Raw genomic sequence first — 17163 nt, 5'->3', positions numbered from 1 at the left:
GGTGCTATTATTATCTCCATTCTATAGATGAAGGTACTGAGGTTGAGAGAGGTTAAGTGACTTGCCTAGGATAACTCTAATTATGGGGAAATTTTTCTGACATCGACTTAAAATCTGGCTCTCCACAATTTGCCGGATACGTATCCGAGCAGGATTTGAACTCAAGTCTCCAAGCCCAGCATTTTATCCAGCATGGATGCCTCTAAGAATAAAATGCACAGGGTTACCAAGGCAGCTGGTTATATTGACATATGGTTATCAAAACTTTTTAAAAAGAACAACACAAGTTGTTAATAACTCATATTTTAAAATCCGCCTTAAAAAAACCCATTAGAATTGGAAGGGAACTTAGAACAAAAGATGTTTAGAGAAAAGAACACAGAACATAGGATGTTAGAGGTAGAAGGAGCCTTAGGATATAAAATATCAGACCTGGAGGGAACCTTAGAACACAGAATGACTGAACGCAGAAGAGACTATATTAGAGCTGGAGATAATCTTAGAACTTAGAACTTAGAACATGCTGGCAGCCAGAAAGTTGAATGTTTGAGATGGAGGGAAACTCAGCACCTAATGTTATAGCTAGAGTGGATCTTGGAACACAGAACATTAGAACAGAGGGTGGGTAATGTCAGGGCTGCAAGGGGATCTTAGTTAATCTCTCATTTATCCCCTTCTTTCCCAGAGAAGGAAATTGAGGCCTTGGGAGATTAAAGGTCTTCCTTAAATTATACAGTTGGTTAGAGGCAGAGCTGAAATGATAGAACGAGGTCTCTTGCCTCCCAGTCCAGTAATGTCTCCACTGCGCCATGCTGCCTTATTTGAACTTGAATGACTTGCTCTCTGCTGATTCCCTTCTGGGAGACACGAGGGCAGCTCATCTTAGGTCACCTTTGTCACTGGACATTGGAGGGGGAGGGGGAAGAGACTGAAGACAAATGAAGATCCCATTTCACGTTATTTAACCTGGAAAGGTAGGGACCTTGAAACCCGAGCTGAAGTTTTCCTTGTCTTGTTTTTGAGAAGCATGGTCATTGTGGAATGATCATAGAACTGCAAGACACAAAATATGAGTTCAGGTCCCAGCTTTTTATCAGTCGTGATCACTGTATCTCTAAGTCTCAGTTTCACTTTCTCTGCAATGGGGACGATTGATAACTTGGACAAGAGAGGCAGCCACTCAGATGGACAGCACCCTGGGCTTGGAGTCTGGGAAGCAGCAGGGAACTTTTCCTCTTGTTGTTGTTCAAGCATGGCTGACTCTTTGTGGCCCCACAGACTGTATCACACCAAGACTGTCCATGGAGTTTTCCTGTAAAGATACTGGAGCGGTTTGCCATTTCCTTCTCCCTTTAATTTGATTAACCTCAGTGTACTGGGGCAGCTAGGTGGTACAGTGGATGGAGCACCAGCCCTAGAGTCAGGAGGACCTGAGTTCAAATCTGGCCTCAGACATTTACTAGCTGTGTGATGCTGAGCAAGTCATATGCCTCAATTTCCTTATCGGTAAAATGAGCTGGAGAAGGAAATGGCAAACCACTCCAGTATCTTTGCCAAGAAAACCCCAAATAGGGGGAGAAGGAAGAGTCAGCCATGACTGAAACAACTCAACAGCAACACCAGCAACTGCAGCTAAGCTCCTGAGGCTTCTCTTGCTAAGCCGTGGCCAGGCTGTCTTCTGCTTAGTTTCCCTAGATGATGAAATCAAAGCTACTTTGCAGAATACTTCCTCCTTCTCTTAGAATCCCAAGGCTGGGTCTTCTCTACTCTATGAGGGCCTTCTTTGATCTACCCCAAAGCTAGTGTCCCCTACCCAGTGCTTCTCCCCACCCCTCCTAAATGACCTTGTCAATATTCCCTATATTTACATAGGCACAACTGTTGTCTTCCTCAAGAGTCTTTGTATTTGCTTAGATCAATCAATTAATAAGGATTTGTTAGACACCTAATGTTCCAGGCACTTTAGGCACATAGTAGGTGCTTAAATAAATATTTGATCGATTGATGCTACTTCATGGAAGTAGAAGTGAGGGAAGTGCTTTGTAAACTGTGCCGTACCCTGTCAGTGACTAGCTCTCATTTAGACCATTGGAGCAGCCCCTGAGCCTATCTTTCCTCTTCCTAATTCACCCAACACACCATTTCCAGGTTAACTTTTTAAAGCAAAGCTCTGATCAGGATGATGTGTGTGCTTACAAATCTCTTCTAGCTCCCCAGTGCTTAATCAATTAAATTTAAACTCTAGCCTGACATTCATTACCCTTTATAATCAGGTCCTAACCCATGGAAACTTTATGTTCTGCTCTTCACTTCCACGAAGCCTGTTCCCCAGACAACATGGAACAAAATAGTTTGTTTCTGGAATTCCCTGTGTATGTTTGGGCTTATGATCTCTCCAACTGGATTGACTCACCCTACAGCCATGGTTGTTGATGGGCTAAATGCAATGCAAATGTTAGCTATTGTTGTTATTATTATTGTTAATAGTTATCCTAAATATCATATCCTCCCTCAAGCCATCACTGAGAAGCCACATTACAGAGTGATCTTTGACTCAGGTGGTATTTACTAGGTGTATAACCTTCACTAAGGCTGTCTCTGGACTTCAGTTTCCTTGGTTCATAGGATTTAATGCACAATCATATGTGCATGCTCAAGCACACAGAGACACATAGAAACACGTTACAACAGAAATACACAAACATACATGTGCATGCAAGCACACAGAGATGCACAGAAACATGTTACAACAGAAATATACAAACATACATGCGCATGAACGTACACAGAGATGCACAGAAACACGTTACAGCAGAAATATCCCAACACACATGCACACACAAGCACACAGAGATGCACAGAAACATGTTACAGCAGAAATATCCCAACATGCATGCACACACAAGTACACAGAGATGCACAGAAACACGTTACAGCAGAAATATCCTAACATGCATGCACACACAAGTACACAGAGATGCACAGAAACACGTTACAGCAGAAATATCCAAACATGCATGCACATGCAAGTACACAGACTTTCAAGGAAAAATTAGCAGACAAGCACATTTCTTGGACACAGGTACATACATAATCACACATGAGCAAACAAACCTCAAACACAAATACACAGACCCATAGACAGAAATACATACACAAACACAAGGACACAAACAGAACCACGTGAGCAAAAGGATGAATGAATGAGTGAAGAAGCATTTATCAAGAGCTCGCTGCGTTTGCATAAACACACATATGCGTGTGTAAATGACAATGTCTCTCACCTTCAAACACACGCATGCAAATATAAAACCACACTTAAACAGAAATGTGTACGTATGCACAGGTAGACAAACACCCACCTAAGCTCAAGTATGAAGGAATGAATGAAAAATCATTCATTAAGCACTTGCTAGGCACTTACACAAAGACACGCACGTGGCACGCACGGACTCACAAACACACACTGGCAGCGGAAGTAGACAGACGTGGGCACAAATCCCCCCAGAGGCTAGTTCACAACTGTGCACACACATGCCTGAGCCCTTGGCCCGCTTGGTTAATGTCAGCCTGGGACAGAATAGTGAGCGTTGCTTTCAGGCCAACACAAAGTGCCCTTTCTTGCAGTCGGACCAGAGGAAGGCCGGCTGGGCAAAACCTCCCTGAGCCTGTGTCCTCGGCCACATTTCATAGGAAGCATTGCAGCTCTTCCCCAGATAAGCTTCACTGAGGAACAAAGACGGATTTTGTTTGGTGTTTCAAAAATGATGCATTGAACCTGGGCTTGGCTTTTCAGATGCATTTCTTTCTTCTCCTTCCCAAGTCAAGCCGAGCAGCTTTCTAGTTCATTTCCTTGTCCCTTCTGAAGAGATTTAGAGAAATTCCACACTCCCCTCCCCCACTCTCCAGTATTTCTGGTTATTTGCTAGGTATTATGGTTTGCTAAATTTCTTCAAAGAATCCTACTTAGATGTAGAACTGGAAGAGACCTTGGAAACCACCTTGCCCACTTTATAGATGAGTAAACTAAGGCCCAGAAAGAACTTGTCTCCAGCTGTGTCATAGTACAGAGGTGTGGTACACAAGCAGAGGCTGGAACTACATAGAGATGAAACGTCAGCAGGGCTAGCGAGAAGAGTGAGGATTTGGAGTCTGAAGACGGGGGCAAGTCTTGGCTCTGACAAGAACCTAGGGAAGTTCTTTAACTTGCAGAGCCATATTTCCTTTAGTTTATAAGCATATTCATGTTATCTAATTTGCAAGGAAAATTAGCTAAACTTTAAAGAGCTGTAGAAACATGAGCTCTAGTTAGGAGTCGTATATGTGATGTCATGTGAGGGGAACTGAATAGCTTCCCCAGGCAAAAACATCTCCCTTACACACATGTCACAGTGCCTAAAATTCCACCATTGAAGATTAACTGCATTGAGTAAAGGCACATACATAGTGATTCGTAAGCATCTGTCAAATAAACAAGTATTTACCTCAGTGATTATCATGTAGATGGCAAAGCTTACTCTCAAAAACCAGATGCATGCTTCAATACATCAAAGATTCGTGATTTTGTCAGTGGGGACACTACCCATGAAGGCAGAACAGTACAGTGATGGATGCACAAAGAAGGATGAGTTTGGGGACAAGTAATACAACTCCTGCCCTCAAAAGTTCACATTCTAATGTTGGACAGATCACAAATGGGAAGGGTCAGCTGCATGGCAGATGGAAAAATCCTGTGATCCTTAGAATGTAGCTTTCAAACGTGAAGGACAATGGAATTTACAAATGTCTAAGCATCTTTACCAAAGGAAATGCCATGAAGAGTAGCCATAATGGAGGAAGAAGAATAGCAACTGAGTCATAGAGGACTCTTTTCCCTCCTTAAGAATCCTTGGAGTGTGAAACCAATCTGATCCCAAATGTCCCAGGGAAGAATAGATAATTAGTTATAGACCTGCTGCTCAATCCATAGCTTACAAATATGACTTGAGGTGGATAGGACAGAGTCCCGGGCAGCTGCTACACCAAAGGCAACATCATCTTGTTCTGAAAGACCCTCTTCATCCCAGACTTGCCAACACTTGGAGACTGAGAAGAGGAATAGGAAATGACTAGAAAGATATCCGAGGATGAGATTATGGAGGCTTTTAAATGCCAGGCTGAGGAGTTAGGGGGGGAGCTAAAGGCATAGATCTCTGTCTGGAATTGTTTTGCTGAGAAGAGCTAAGTCAATCATAGTTGATCATTGCACAATGTTGCTTTTACTGTATACAATGTTCTCCTGGTTCTGCTCACTTCACTCAGCATCAGTTCATGTAAGTCTTTCCAGGATTGTTGTGAAACCTGCCTGCTCATCATTCATTTATTTTTAATTTTTTTATTAACTTATTTTTAGTTTTCAACAATCACTTCCATACACTTTTGAGTTTTAAATTTTTCTCCCCATTTTCCCCTCCTTCTCTAAGATGGTGTGAAATCTGATATAGGCTCTACATATACATTCTTATTAAACATATTTTCACATTAGTCATGCTCATCATTTCCTATAACACAGTAGTATTCCATTACATTCATATACCACAATTTGTTAAACCATTCCTCAAATGACGGACATTCCCTCAATTTATAATTCTTTGTCACCACAAAAAGAGCTGCTATAAATATTTTTGTACATGTAAGTTCTTTTCCTTTTTTTGTGATCTCTTTGGGATACAGATCTAGTAGTGGCATTGCTGGATCCAAAGGTATGCATAGTTTGACTGCTCTTTGGGCATAGTTCTAAGTTGCTTGCCAGAATGGTTAGAGTTCACAGCTCCAGCATTCTTAATCTGTCTTAAAGTCAGCTGTTTTTCTATGAGATTCCTTAAATTTTCTTCTATTTTTTTTTAGTTTTTTTTTTTTGTTTATATTTCTTGTCCAATAGAGTCATTATCTTCTATTTAGTCCATTAAATGTTTCAGGGAGTTTATTTCTTAGGTAAGGATTGGAGCTCTTATTCTAAGCTATTCTTTTTCTAATTCTTTCTTTCATAGCTCTATTTTTTCCAATTTCCCCCCTCTACTTCTCTCATCTGTTTTTTTACATCTTAACCTTTTAAAGAAAATCTGGCTTCATCTCGTTTAGGAATTCTAGTTGAATTTGTGTCCAGGTATTAAATAATTTTCCCAAGCTGGGGTTATACTCTTTTCTTGCACACACAAGGTCACTCTGGTGAGAGTGGGCTAAAACTTACAGCAAAATCGTGTTGAGGCACATGTATAGAGAAAGCATATGGAGCAAAGGGGTGCCTTATGAATTCTGGCAATTGGAGTCCTTTTCTCTCTTCAAAGAGTTCTCATGAAGTTCCCCCTAGGTATAGTTCTCTATTGGGTTCTGAGGATCAGTTTTTTTGAGGGGAAGAAGGTAGAGTCTATAGGTGACATTTCTCTCTGCTTTGGGAGGGCAAACTAATTTCTACTTTGAGTGGCTGTATTTCTGCATATTTGTGTTTTCTCCTGCTTCCTTCAGTGTTTTTAGTGTATTCTTTGCTTCTGACTGGATGCATGTCTTCTACTGATCCATTCTCTCTGACAATATGGTCAATGGAAATGGACATGAAATTTCAAACTCTTTATGAGCCCCTTCCCATGCAACATGCAAATAGATATATGCAAAACAAACTATATACAGGAAAAATAGGAAATAGTTAACAGAAGGAAGGCACTAGAATAAAGAGGAGGTGGAGAAGGTTTTTTCAACATATTCCAACATTTGCCATGTTGTGAAAGAAGAAAGAGAACAAAGGGGAAAAAACCACAACCTCCCCCCCACCAAAAAAAGTGAAAATAGTGTGGTTCTATCTGCATTCAGATTCTACAATTCTTTCTCTGGATGTGGGTAGCATTTTTCCATCATGAGTCTTTTGGAATTATCTTGAATTGGTGTTTTGCTGAGAAGAGCTAAGTCGGTCATAGTTGATCATCGCACAAAAGAGATTCTGAGATTTTAGTTGGGATTTAAAGGAAGTCAGGAAGGTGCCTTATTTCTCAGAGTCTGAATTTACTGATCTTCAAAGTGGGAATATAATTTTCACACTATTTGGCAATAGGATCATTGATTTTCAGCTAGAAGGGAACTTGGCGATGATTTAATCCAAGTCTTTTATTTTACAAATGAAGAATATAGGCCAGGTTGTTCAATGACTTACTTGAGGTCATATAGCACCTAAGTCAGGATATGAATCCAGGTTTTCCAAATTCAGAGTCAGAGCCCTTTCTGCTGTACCATGCTTCTCTTCACCCTAATTTTACAAACCGGGGACCTGAAGACCAGAGAAGGTAACTCACTTGCCAAGGTCATAAAGATAAATGGAAAGTCTTACACTTAGGTTCAAAAAATCAATTTCTCAAGTATAAGATGGGAGAAGTATGGTTGTAGCACAGGTCTTGTGCAAAGTGTCTGGGTCTTTTTTTGTGATGAAAATGAGAGCCGTTGCATGATATGGCAGCCCTCCCCCACCAAAGTTATTTCTATCCTAGGTTATGTTAAACATGTCCAAGTTAATCTATCTGTACTTCTATCTAGCTGATGTTTTGCCATCTTTTCCATAACAATAATGTAAAATATCTTATCAAACACTTTGCTGAAATCTACTGAAACTATCTCTAGAATTCTTCCAATAACTGTATGGACAAGGGAACAGTCTAATCTGGCACGTCCTGTTCCTTGTGATCACGGGTTCCTTTTCTCAATATTCCCTCATTATTTGATATTGTATGCTATATTTTGCCAGAAATTGGAGTCAAATCCCTGGCATACATTCTTCAGATTCAGTACGTGTCCCCTTTCTGGGAAAATCAGGCAATATTTATCCAGACCTGTGATACCTTTCTTTTATTTTCCATAGTCCTAAGATAATTGACAGTAAATGACCAGAGGGGCCTTCATGAAAGAACATAAAGAAGAGGTCATTGATGAGGTGTGTCCTGTACTATTAAAGGGAGCACTGGTGTCATGGAGTTCACAGATCCATTGAAATATTGAAGTAAGTCATAGTGTATACAGTGCAGTGGGCAAAGTGATTGTTTTATTTTTCCATCCAACATAAACATCACTTGATTTAATAATTTTGTATTTTTGTTGCAACAACAAGCATTTATTAAGCACCTACTACATGTCAGGCACTATGCCAAACACTAGGGATACAAAGAAAGGCAAAAGACAGTCCCTTTCCTTAAGGAGCTCACAGTCTAATGGAGGAGAAAACATGCAGAAACACTGTGTACAGAAGGTTTGGTCAAGGTGAGTTTGAAATCATCAATGGAGGGGGACAGCAAAAAGGAATAATGACCATATTATCATGTTACAGACAATGTAGCATATTGGATGGAGAACTGGTCTTGAAGTCAGGAAGACCTGGATTCATATCCCATCTTTAATGCATCCTGACTGTGTGACCCTGGACAATTCCTTTCACTTTTCAGTCCGTTGGTCAACTCTCTAATAGTAGATGTTGCAGAAAAGGTACTGACCTGTATCAGTAGAGAAGCATCCCTATACTAATGAAATCTTACTCCCAATCCTTTTCCTTATTCCTGTTTTTGCTGTGTTCTTTTGCTCTTGTTCATTTACTCATGTATTTTATGTCCCCCTAGAGATTGTGGGGACATGGAGCCTAGTCAATGGTAGGGACACAGAACCCTCCTTAAGGGCAGAAATCATGTTTATTATATATTAACATGTTTGACACATAAATGACTGGGGCTGGTAACAGCCTGAAAATTGAGATCCACTACTTATCACCTACATAACTTTGGGCAAGTCTCATTTCCTATCTGGGCCTCAGTTTCCTTGTTTGTAAAGTTAGAGAAGTTGACTTGATTTCTATTCTAACTTCCAACTCTGGTCTTTTCATGAGTTGATTTTTGCTCAGAATGAAATGACAAGGATGTTGGAATGCTTGGAAGAGGAGAACAATTTAATTTGTTGGGGAGATTGCTGTCATCTAAGACCACTCCTTTTGTTCCTTAGGATAGGTTCCCTTCTCATCTCATGAAGATTCAATTTTAGTTTTCTGTCTTTGGGAGGAAAATTTTGATAAGAAAGAAATGCTTGGGCTCCTCAGCTCACTCTCATGATAAAGCGAATCAGAAAAAATGGCCCCAGGATTTCAGTGGGCCTCTGCAATAATGGCCCCATTGTTTTGATCTTGGGAGCATGAGTGAAACATTATTTTCAGTGATGGGAACCCTTCTCAGTCACCTGAGAGACTGCATTATGTATTTGAAAACCATTTTACAATGTCCCTTCCCGGAGTGCAGGGCCATGGTCTCTTTGATGTGGTACAGTAATTTTGTACAATCACATAATAGATTAAATTATACCTCAGCTGCCTTGAAATTTGGGGATAATGCACACCAAATAAATGCATCTCTAATCCCCCGGTCTTTGGGATAATTTCCGTTCTTTTATTTATTTTTTTCCATGTTCCCCACAGTGACATGTTGAATACTGAAAGATAGAGATCTTCTCTTTCTGTGTTTTTCCAATTCAAAGGAGAAATCACCATTCTAAGGTCTGCATGAGTGAAAGAGAAGAGGTTCTGGGTACATGAAAAGTCAGCAAAGGAGCTTCTTCCTGTAACAGAGCAGTAAGCATGATGGAGTGGGAAGATTGCTGAGTTGGAAGTCAGAGGCCCAGGTTTTAAATCAGTCAGCCATTCAATATGCATTTAGAAAACACCTTTTATGTGCCAGGCACTGTATGAGGTACTGGAGATATGAATACAAAAATGAGACAGTGCCTGCCCTCAAGAAGTTTATATTCAGTTAGGGAGATGCAACACATATCTAGGCCTTAGTTTTATGATTTATAGAAACAAAGAAGTTCAGTCTAGATGGTCCCTAAAAGCCTTCTGGGCTCTAAATTCTATGATATTTTAGAATCTCAGAGTTGGAGATAACCATAGGACCTACGTCATCTGTCTGAGATGACATTCCATTCTGCTTTGGGACATCTCAAAGGATCTTGGGATTTCACATTCTACTTTCTGTTCTCTTCTTCTCACAAGCCTTCCACATGACTTCTCCTCATTCCTTTTCATCAAAGGACCTCCTCTCACACCTTAATAAGAAAAAAAACAGGTCTCCTTGCCCTAACCTCTCTCTTTTTTCTACTCTACATGTCAGAAACCATGGATATTATCTCCCTATTCTGTTCTCTTTTCTCTATTCACTGTACAAGAGGTGGTCCTTTTCCTGGTCAGGGTCTCCCCCTTAGCCTTAATTACATTCTTCTCAAGCTCTTCTTTTTTCCTGGACTTCTTGGCATATATTGCCATCTGCCTTGCCATTGGGACCACCCTTTGCCACCTGGAATATCACCATCTGGTGCAGACACCTTGCTTCTCTTTCTTGGTGAAGGGGCAAATTTGCTTGCCCAATTGTAGCCAGCTGGCCCTGGCTGACACATCCCATTCACCCATCCCAGTTTTCTTGGGGCACCTTATCACCACTCTTCTACCACACAGACTTTCTCAGAGTTTCTGTCTCTCTCCCACAACTTTCTTTTTCTTGTTCTAAAAACAGTAATGAAATCCAAATCCGCATTGCCATTGCTTCTTGGAAATGTGCGATAGGACAGTTAATTGCCCTATGGCTCCACTCCTCATTCCTGTAACTCCCCAGACAAAAACCTTCTTGCATGGTTAGCAGTTCCTTATGTGTGAGATCTCTATCAGTCAACAAGCACTCATTAAGCCTTTACTATGTGCCAGGCACTGTGCCAAGTACTGTGGATACAAAGGAAAGCAAAAGAAAAATCCCCTGCTCTCCAGGAGCTTACAATCTGGAAACCGTGGCAATATGCAAACAACTGTGAACAAAGAAGAAATGTACAGGATAAATTGGAGATAGTCTTAGAGGGAAGGTGCTAATATCGAGAGGCATCCAGATAGGCTTCATATAGCAGGTAGCATTTTAATTGAGACTTGAAGGGATCCAGGAAAGCCAGAAGATGGAGATGAGGAAGAAGAAAATTCCAGGCATATATATTGAAGATACATAAGTCAGGAGACTGATTATCTTGTGTGAAGAATAGGAAAGGAGGTGAGTGTCACTGCATTGTATAGTTCTTGGAAGAGAGTGTGTGTAAGAAGACTGGCATGGTAGAAGGTTCCTAGTTATTAAAGGCTTTAATAGCCAAGCAAAGGATTGATATTTGAATCTGAAGGTAATAGTTTACTGACATGGTCAGACCTATACTTTAAGAAGATCTCCTTGCTTGCCGGGTTGAGGATGGACTAGAGTGAGGAGAGACGACATCTTCCCCTTTTTTTCTTCATGGGAATAATGTGTTTCTGTAATCCATCAGAGGCAGCTAGGTGGATAGAGTGCTAGAGCTGGAGTCTGAAGACTTAAGTTCAAATCTGATCTCTGACACTTTAGTTAAGTGATCCTGGGCAAGTTACTTACCCTCTGTCTATCCCAGTTTCCTCAACTATAAAATTGGGGTAGTGATAACACCTACCTCTCAGGGTTGTTCTGAAGACCTAATAAGACAATATTTCTAAAGTGTTTTACAAAATTCAAAGGACTGTGTAAATGCTAGGTGGTGTTGTTGTTATCAAAGAGGAATGTTTTTCAGGACAAGGAAAGTGATTTCCCCCTTTTATTCTCTATCTTGAGTAGGTCACATCTGGAATTGATGTTTAGTTCTGGGAGGGACATTTTAGCAAGCATATTGGTTAGCTGGAGTTCATGGGGAGGATGATAACTAAGTTATTGAAGAGTTTCAAGGTCATGCTTTGGGAGGAGTTTTGGAAGGCATTGGGTGTGCTTAGCCTGGAGAAGAGAATACTTGGGGGTGGGGGCAGCATGGTAATTGCATTTAAATATTTGAAGTGCTGGAGAGATGGGCTTATTCTGTTGACTTCCCAAAACAGAGCTACATATAATGAAGAGGAGCAAAAGGGCAGATTTAGGCTTGGTATAGCTTCCCCTTCCCCCCTTTAAAAAAAGCTTCTTAACAATTAGACCTATACCTAAGTGGAATGGGCTTTTTCTATATCTAGCAGGTCCCTTCTTACTTGAGATCTTCAAGCAAAGGTGGGATGCCCACTCATTCTGGAAGTAATACTTATTCAGGAATGGCTTGCTCTAGATGGCCTCCAAGATCCCTCCCAACACTGATTTTGTGGTTCTCTGGTATTTACAATCAAGAATTTAATTCTCAAGAGTTTCCCATTTCTCTTGGCCAACTTCCTGTGTACATTTTGGCTGTTAGAGTCTACCTATTCTATCTGAACTTTGAAATCTACTCTCTATGTATGTGTACGTCAGGCGAAGTCCCATGTTTCTCTCCACTTCAAATATTCACATGGCCTCTTTGTGCCTGACTTGTGGTAGACTCTTCCAAGACCATATTAATCTGATCAACCATAGTCAGATACACTGTGCCTTGACCCCAACATAGTGATGGGGTCTTCCTCAAGCATGAAGAACAAGTAAGCAACCAATCTGTCACAAACTTTGAAGTGGCCAACTCATCTTTTTCAAGGTATCCATAATTACTCTTCTCATTCCTAATTTTTTCCTAAGAAGTTGACAGATCTGTTCTTCCCATTGCTTCCTCCATCTTCTGAAGAATGAAATTAACTTTTCTTTGTGTCTTCTACCACCTATACAGTGTTTACCATATAGTAGGCACTTGAAATATACATGTTGCCTTTTATTGAGACAGCAACCATATAGTGGGTAAGGTTCAATTGTTAAAATAATCTGTGCTGAATTGATTTTTGTACCTTTCACCATTCTCACTGACACAGCTGAAGCCATCACATGTGGAAGATTTCTGAGCAATTTAATACCCCAATATGGAGAATGAAATTGCTTTTGACAAAATAACCCCTGGGGTCTAATCCAGGATGTATGCAGTGATGGAGAGTTTCAGTACATTTCAGGATGTTCCTGGAATGGCTGGTGATTAATTATACGGCAATAGCCATTGTGATTCATGTGTTTTATTGGAATCCTATCAAGCCATCTTTCCACTTGATTTAAAGATTGGCCATTCAGCTATTTCTTAGACTTAGCCAGAAAAGCAGATTGGAAACAGTCAGGGGCTACAGCACTCTTCTTTTTCCCTACCCCTACCTACCACTGTCCCCATGTTATTCCCACCATGATGAAGCTTTCTAGTGACTGGTTGCAAGAGCAGAAACATCACCTCATAATTGTATTCTTTAAGGAAAATAGCAAGCTTTTATAAGGATGGGCTCCATCCTTTGGAACTTTAGAAGGGTCTATTTACAGAGCAGAGGCAGGGGAGGGAGCACTGAATTTACAATTCAGGGGTTTGGGTTTAGATTCTAGCTCTGCCTCCAATAAGAAGATTTTTGGGCAAGTGGCTTACCATTGCTAGGCTTAGTTTTCTTTTGTGCAAAATGAAGGGTTTAGTCAAGAATGGTCCCTTGGAGCTCTGACATTGTGATGATCTCTATTCCAAAGTACTTTCTACCTCAACCATTCTATTCACTAGTGACACCGTTTTATATTTTATTTATGATCTCTGGAAATTAGGCAAGATATTTGCTCTCCTGGGCTTAGTTTCCTCCTCTGTCAAATGAGAAGCTTGGCCTAGAGCAGAGGTTCTTAACCTTTTTTGTGTTATTTACTCCTTTGGGTGTCTGATGAAGCCTATGGATCCCTTCTCAGATTTATTTTTTAAAATTCATAAATTAAAATAAATGAGATTGCAAAGGAAGCCAACTAAATCAGAATAAAGATATAATTTTCCTCCCATCCAAGTTCACAGACTCCCTGAAATCTATCCATAGACCCCTTGGGAGTCTGTGAACTGAACCAAGTTATAAATTTATGGCCTAAATAATCACTGAAGTTCCTTCTAGCTTTAAACCCTCTTACTCTTTGATAAGGTATACTCTGTGTTGGACAGCACTGAGTATATACCTCTGCCATAATCATCATCATCATCAATCGTCATCATAGCAACAACAATAATAGATGAATCTAGATGAATCCCACAGAAAATCCGAGAATGAGACAATAATAATAAGGAATATTATTCTAATTGCAGAGGGGTTATTTTTAAGGAACCCAGACCTGGTAATCAAAGCAGATGATGTAAGGAAGATAGACTATGTGACATATAGCAGCAGGCAACCAAAAATTGTGTGACTGGAATGGGAAGTTATTTATCTTTCGTGGACTGACAGATGACAGATGTCCAGACAGACATCAAAATGTCCTTAAAAACTTAGCCAATGGATTGTAACATTATTAAAGACCAAATTCTTGCCCACAATCACCTGGATATAAGAGATCCATAAAAAATTAAGCACAAGGATTTAAAGCTGTCGCCATCTCAATACTCATAATCTCCAAACTACATAGAACAAAAAATTGAAAAATGTAGAAACCTCACAGAAGAAATGGAAACCATATGTGAAAGGATAAGGTACATACCATCCCCATCATCCTGTCTGCTACTGCAAATGTCCTGATGATGCTTTCAGTAAGCCTTCAGAAGATGAACTTATATCCTAATACTTTTATTCAACTATAAAAAGCACTTATTGTATCCATCTGCGTAAGAGTCTGCCGAGAACTAAATATTAAAGGATAAGAGGGTAGTGAGTTATCCCAGAATAATTTCTATCTGAACTCGATTGAACCAGATTAATAATAATCATGATGCCAAGGATGATGGTAAAAATCACTAGTATTTTGAAGTTTGCAAAGCCCTTTATATATGCTATATCATTTGAGTAATTTTCTTACTATCATGAGAATAGTGTCTGACATAGTAGGATCTTAGGTAATAGAAAAGGAGCAATCAGATTCAGAAAGGTCAGAGCCCAGGAATTTTCAAAAATGTTCTCCTTTCCAAACATTCTGTTAAAGGACATTGCATCATAACATCATTTCCTCCCATGAATTGATTCTCCCTGCTCCCCGCCCCCTTTCATCTCTGCCCTCATCTGAGACACAAAGGATTCTGTTCTCTTTCAGATATCAAAGTGGACCCAGTTTTTAAGACTTAAGTAATTCTCTCTTGCTCACACATCTGGGCAGCCTTCAACAGAAGTATAGTGGATGAAATATTTATGGGCATTATTTATTTATTTTTTTAAAATTTATAATGTAGTGTGCACATACACCTGCAACCTGAGTCTAGTACATATATTAAAGTTGACAGAAGCGAAGATGAGTATATAGCAAAACAAGGAAAATTAAAAAAAAAAAGACCACAAGGCTTCTATGGGTCTTTGCCCTGTGCTTGCTGGATGAATAATTTCCAGCTCAGAACTTGATATGTAGCGGCAAAGGTTAATGTTTCTGGCACACCAAGCCTTTGGGCTTAGACAGCTACAAGTTCTCAGTGACATGGAGGGACCCAGCAAGTGTGGTTGCTTAGTGGAAAGTAGGGCAAAGACTGCCAGCTCCATCAGCCACATCTGGCCCCTTTTACTGTCGGTTTGCCTTTCATGGCAATGGGGCAGAGGTGGGGGAGCATTATAGGTTCCTTTATGGTCTTGCTAAGTGGAGACAATTTCAAGGGGACACAGACTGTGATTCAGGGAGCAAAGGAGAAGGAATTTTAAAAACAACCTTTAAAATATAGGCACGTTTCAGAGATATTGCAGATTCTGTCCCAGACCACCGCAATAAAGCAAATAGTGCAATAAAGAGAGTCACATGAATTTTTTGGTTTCCCAGTGCATGTAGAAGTTATGTTTACATTATACTGTTGTCTCCTAAGCATGCAATAGAATTATATCTTTAAAATGTATGTACCTTAATTAAAATACTTTATTGCTAAAACATGGTAACCATCATTTGAGCCTTCAGCAAGTTGTAGTCTTTTTTTACTAGTGGAAGGTCTTGCCTTGATGTCGATGGCTGCTGACTGATCATGGTAGTGGTTGCTGAAGGATGGGGTGGCTGTGGCAATTTTGTAAAATAAGGCAACAATAAAGTTTGCCACACTGATTGACTCTCCTTTTCACTTGAACACTTACAATCCAATGTAGGGTTATTAATTAGCCCGATTTTAATATTGTGACGTCTCAGGGAATAGGGACGCCTGAGGAGAGGGAGAGAGACTGGAATTGCTCATCGGCAGAGCAGTCAGAACATACACAACATATATCGATTAAACTCACTGTCTTATATCGGAAGTTAATGGCTCCCCAAAATAATTTCGGTAGTAATATTGAAGATCACTGATCGCATATCACCATAATGGACATAATAATAACAATGAAAAAGTCTGAAATGTGAAAATTATCAAAATGTGACACAGACACAAGGTGAGTACATGCTGTTGGAAAAATGGTGCCGATAGACTTGCTTGATGCAAGGTTACCATAGACCTTCAATTTGTAAAAAAATGCAATAACTGCAAAGATCAGTAAAGGGAAGCACACTAAAACAAGTTATCACTGTACCTAAGGTCTTTTTTATCTGGTTGGCTGGATGTAGCTGGCTGGGGTTTGCATCACAAATGATGCAGATAATCCTGGTGGCTATCAAGCTAAAGAGCTATCAGACCCCTCCCTCTACAGGGGTATAGTAGACAGAGATCAGCAGACTGTGATAGTGAGAAGCTGAGAAAGATTCCCAGTAAAGAGCAGGAGCAGAAGCAGAAGAGACTGCTATCAGAGAATTCAATTATATCACCAGAAGATATCAATGAATTTGCAGAGACTCAGGTGTGAATTGCCCCTACCACATCTGTATCCTATGTGAATGCTCTTTCATGAATGTTACCTGATCACATGTGTTCCCTGTGGGAAGTCCTTCGGCTAGAGTTCTCAAGACTGCAGCTAGATGATGGTGCAATGAATGGAGCACTGAGTTTGGAGCCAGTAAGACCTGAGTTCAAAGCCAGCCTGAGACACTTACTAGCTGCGTGACCCTGGGCAAATCACTTAAACTCTGGTCAGTTTTCTCATTCTTGAAATAGAGATAATAGTAGCACCTACCTCTCAGGGTAGTTAGGAGAACAATATGCTAGCGATGATTAAAACATTCCTTTTGGGTACAATGTAGTGTATCTGCTGGGCTCTTTGTGAAGCCCTCAATCTGCCTCTTCTCACTATTCTAGTCTGTCCTTGCTCCTGATGCTGGCCCTGCCATCAGCTGTTTCAGGGATGCTGTTATAAGG

The sequence above is a fragment of the Phascolarctos cinereus genome, unplaced genomic scaffold (assembly GCF_003287225.1).
Source record: "Phascolarctos cinereus isolate Bilbo 61053 unplaced genomic scaffold, phaCin_HiC Scaffold_5;HRSCAF=322, whole genome shotgun sequence".
NCBI classification, from domain to species: Eukaryota; Metazoa; Chordata; class Mammalia; order Diprotodontia; family Phascolarctidae; genus Phascolarctos; species Phascolarctos cinereus.
The sequence above is the reverse complement of the archived record's forward strand: the minus strand, read 5'-3'. Positions refer to the sequence as shown.